Raw genomic sequence first — 5,212 nt, forward strand, 5'->3', positions numbered from 1 at the left:
TTGGTCTGGCATATGTGAGAGTCTGTTTCTCTGCTCCCCCCCCCCCCCCTCATTTTAAAAAAAAAGGTTTATCATCTTATTTCTTCCATGTGAAATTTAGGTACAGCTTGTCAAGTTCCACAAAAATCTGAGACATGGTTTGGATTGGAATTGTGCTCAGTTGATAGAACCAAATTAACTTCTTTTTCTTTTTTTTTACAGAGGGAGGGACAGACAAAGACAGAGAGAGATGAGAAGCATCAATCATCAGCTTTTCGTTGTGACACCTTAGTTGTTCATTGATTGCTTTCTCACATGTGCCTTGACCGTGGGCCTTCAGCAGACCGAGTAACCTCTTGCTTGAGCCAGTGACCTTGGGTCCAAGCTGGTGAGCTTTGCTCAAACCAGATGAACCCACACTCAAACTGACAACCTCGGGGTCTCAAACCTGGGTCCTCCGCATCCCAGTCCGACGCTCTATCCACTGCACCACCACCTGGTCAGGCCCAAATTTTTTTGTTGTTTTTGTTGTTGTTTTTTTCACACCTAGTATCCCTGATCACAATCAAAATATGAACATATACATCGGGGTCGGGAAAGTGTTTGGCTAAGAGAGCCATGAACGCCTCATATTTTAAAATGTAATTCCGTGAAAGCCACACAATGACCAGTGTACGTTACACATTATCCAATAAAAATTTGATGTTGTCCTGGAGGACAGCTGTGATTGGCTCCAGTCACCTGCAACCATGAACATGAGTGGTAGGAAATGAATAGATTGTAATACATGAGACTGTTTTATATTTTTAATGTTATTATTTTTTTATTAAAGATTTATCTGCAAGCCAGATACAGCCATCAAAAGAGCCACATCTGGCTCACGAGCCATAGGTTCCCGACCCCTGATATACATCATCTCAAAAAATTCCCTCCTACTTCTTCCCAGTCAGTTGTCACCCTGCACAGGCAACCACTGTTCTGATTTGTGACACCATAGATCAGTTTTGCTTATTCCTGAATGCCACATACATGAAATCAGATAATATGTCATCTTCTGTGACTGGCTTCTTTGCTCAGCATAATGACTGAGATTTATTCCAGGTTGTTGTGTTGTGGTCACAGAACTGCATTCCTTGTTATTACCGAATAGTTATTTGAACACACTATAATTTGTTTATTCTTTCTCTTATAACGGACATATGGATTGTTTTCCATTTTAGTCTAGTATGAGTAAAGCTGCCATGAATATTCTTGAACAAATCTGTACGCGTGTGGACATATGTTTTCATTTCTTAGTAGTAAATACCCAAGGGTGAAATTACTGGGTCAATAAGTAAGTATATGTTTAATTTTATAGAAAACTGCCTAAATTGTTTTCAAAGTTACTGTAACATTTTATATCCCACCTTCAATATATGAAAATTCCAATTGTTCCACATCCTCACCAGACACCTGACACTGTCAGTTTTGTTAATGTTAGCCAGTGGGTGTGAAGTGGTATCTCAAATTAGTTTGGTTGTTTTTTTTTTACAAATTAACTTCTTTTTTTATTTTTTTATTATTATTATTATTATTATTTTTTGTATTTTTCTGAAGCTAGAAACGGGGAGGCAGTCAGACAAACTCACGCATGCGCCGGACTGGGATCCACCCAGCACGACCACTAGGGGGCGATGCTCTGCCCATCTGGGTCCTTGCTCTGTTGTGACCAGAGCCACTCTAGCGCCTGAGGCAGAGGCCACAGAGCCATCCCCAGCGCCCAGGCCATCTTTTGCTGCAATGGAGCCTTGGCTGCGGGAGGGGAAGAGAGAGACAGAGAGGAAGGAGAGGGGGAGGGGTGGAGAAGCAGATGGGCGCCTCTCCTATGTGCCCTGGATGGGAATTGAACCTGGGACTTCAGCACGCCAGGCCAATGCTCTACCACTGAGCCAAACGGCCTGGGCTAAATTAACTTCTTTACAATAGATTTTTCCCACCACTAAGCGCCACATGTCCCCTGATGAAGATCTTCTGTTTGACCTTCATTGGTGCTCTAGGCCAGTGGTCCCCAACCTTTTTTGGGCCACGGACCAGTTTAATGTCAGAAAATATTTTCACGGACCAGCGTTTAGGGTGGGACAGATAAATATATCAATTACCGAGACAAACATCAAGAGTGAGTCTTAGACAGATGTTATGGAGGGAATCTGGTCATTTTTTAAAAATAAAACATCGTTCAGACTTAAATATAAATAAAATGAAAATAATGTAAGTTATTTATTCTTTCTCTGCAGACTGGTACCAAATGGTCCACAGCTCAGGGGTTGGGGACCACTGGTGTAAATGATGTCGTCAGGACCGGGCTCTGCTTTCACTCCATCCTGCTCTCTGCCTGTGCATAGGCCCCATCCCCAGGTAGGTCTTGCTCTCGCGGTGGCAAAGTCACAGCAGTAGGGTCAAGGCTCCTAGATTGAAGTTCAGGTCCAGCATTTCATTGGACGTCCTACTCGCCCATTGGATCAGCCTGGTTCTCCTGTCTGTGCCAGAGCCAGCTGCTGTGGTGAGAGGGGCGTGACACACTGCCTGGCTCAGAGCTGCTCACCTGCATTACCCTGGGCCCTGGGTCTAGCCCCACCTGACGTCCAGGGATGAGTCTATAGGAGTGATGGATTCTGCCATGAAAACCGGGGCTGTTACCTGAATAAGGAAATAGTGGACAGTAGTGAGGAGAACCACCTGCCTGTACTTGTGGTCAGAGAAGACCTCCTGAAGGAAAGGGTGTGAACTAGGCCACAGCAGGGAAAGGCTGCGGTGAGACAGGACAGGGCAGTGGGCCTGCAGGCCATCTGGTGGGGTCTGGATATGTGTGTCAAAGGCTCCGAGGCTGGAACATGGAGCACGGTGTGTGCCAGCTCCCAGAGCACAGACAGTGCTGCCTGTCCCATACATTCATCTCCGCCACGCAGGACAGGACAGGGTGTGAAAAGTGAACCTGCCATGCGTCTGTGGATCTCACTCTCCCCTCTGGTCGCCCATTGGGAGCTTGCTTCTGGCTGAGGCTCTGCAGAGCTGTGGGAGTGCTCCAGGGCAGAGGACTGGGGGTGCTGGGGAGGGAGACGGTGGGATTGTAAGTCAGGGCCCATGGGGGTTTCTCTGAACAAGGCGGGACTGTCAGCTTGATCCAGGGGTTGTAGGGAGCCTGGATAGGCACTTGAGCAGGGAGTGATGGGACAGAAAATTCTGGGAAGGTCTGTCAGGCAGTGGTCACAGAGTTGACAAGAAGGGAGAGAATGGATTCCAGGGAGACCTGGAAGCTGTCTGTACAGTCAGGGCATGGGAGGGATGAGGCTGCAGTCCACAGGAGGTACAGGCAGGGAGGACTGGATAAGGGACATTTCAAAGGGAACAAAGACAACATGACAGAATGGGGAAGAGCATGAGGGCAAGGGAGGAGTCAGGGGTGACTGGGGCCAGGGTGGGGATTGGCTGTAGCCTCTTTCTTCCATGCCCCCTCCCCATCCTGGAGCAATGAACAAGCAAGGGGCTTTTCATTTCTCATGGGCGTCTGTGATGGGAATGTGATCCCAGTTTGAAAATCTCCCCCTTAAACGTGCTCCTCCCACTTGTAAACCTTGCAGAGAAGAGGCACTTTCTATCTCTCCCCTCACTTCAGGCCCGGGCCCCTGACCCCACTGGAGCCCGTGCCCAGTCTTCAGGTAAGTGAGCTCATAGAAAGTTAGAGTTCCAAGCTGGCGTTCCTTGCTCTTGCTCTGCCGCAGTGGGAGCCGTGCAGAGATTGGAGAGAGTGACAGGACCTCTCAGGCTCTGCCGAACCTTCTTCTTCCAGCACAGACCCTGGCTTCTCTTCTTGAGTAAGGCTCTCCCTGGCCCTCACCTGCTCCCATCTTCACCTGGAGCAGCCACGCCCTAAATATCTGCCCAGAGATGTCACCTGCTTCACAACACTTAGAGGATGAGGCAGAGGGTGTTGCGGTGACATAAGGAAGAGAAGCTGGACAGATTCTGCATGTGGAATTTGAGGTGCTGTCACTTGCCACTCCCCTCAGAGGCACGTCGGCCCCCCCAGGGAAGCTGCAGCTCCTGCCGCCATCCTACCTCCTGGGAAAGGGTCCATTTTCTCTGCAAAAATTTTTCCTTTTCTCTCTTTGTCTTTCTATTTCTTACCTCTTCCCTTCTCTTCCTCTCCTCTCTTATTCCTCCCTTCTTTTCACCTTCCGCACACTTTTCCTCACTTCCTTCTTCCTCTCTGTCAGCCCTTCCTTTATCCTTCCCTTTTCTCCCTCTTTCTCTCTACTGACTGGCATCTGATGTCTCTCTCCCAAGGTTAGAAAGCACCCAGTCAGCTGCCTGCATAATTAGCGGATCATTCTTAATTATCCCTGTGAACTAGGCCTGTGAGTGGAGGATAAAGGTGAACAGCCCAGGTCAGGGTCTGCTGTGCCGGGGACGGGACAGGCAAGGGGAGGAGAAGCAGCAGTTACGGGGCAGGAGTAGGTGTGTCCTCCTGAGGCAGCCTCTGAGGACTGGGTGCGGACTGGCCTGCTGATCTGATGGTGAGGAACCAGGCAGCGCAGCCCTGTGGGGCCGGGAAGGGGAGGGAGGGTCAGCTTCAGAGGCGGCAGGGCAGGGAGCCCAAGCACTCTCCTGGCCAACCAGTCCCCCTCCCTGTGTCATATGAGGAGAAGGGTGGTCCCTAGGCGCCTCCTGAATGCCTCCCACCCCAGCTGAGAGCTGCTCATGGTTGCTCTGCCCTCTGCACTCCATGGTGTTCTCCTGCATAGTGCTTGTTCCCAGCCTGGGACTTCCTTCTCTGTCTGCCCAGCACTGCCTCTTCTGGCTTTCCCCTGAATGCCTAGAGTCCCTCATCCCTCCCTCCCTCAATGGCTAGGAATAGCAAACGTGAACCAAGGACTTAGCATATGTCAGCTAGTACAGGAGCACTAGACATACATTTGTTCATTTTAGCCTTTACTATAATTCCATGATATAGAAGCTACTACTACTTCTCAGCTGACAAGACTGAGGCATAGGCCAACTGGGTGATGTACCCAAGGTCATGCTGCTACCAAATAGATGTTCACCCAGGTCTATGGGACATTGTATTTATTTATCTCCCCAGTAAACCAGTATCTGCTTGAGAGCAGATGTGTGTCATCTGATTATCGTCCCTGGCCTGAGCACACTGGGTGAGCCAGTTCTGTCTCAGATGCTGACCGGGCAGCCCTTCCTCTGC

The sequence above is a fragment of the Saccopteryx leptura genome, chromosome 2, assembly GCF_036850995.1.
Source record: "Saccopteryx leptura isolate mSacLep1 chromosome 2, mSacLep1_pri_phased_curated, whole genome shotgun sequence".
Lineage (NCBI taxonomy): Eukaryota > Metazoa > Chordata > Mammalia > Chiroptera > Emballonuridae > Saccopteryx > Saccopteryx leptura.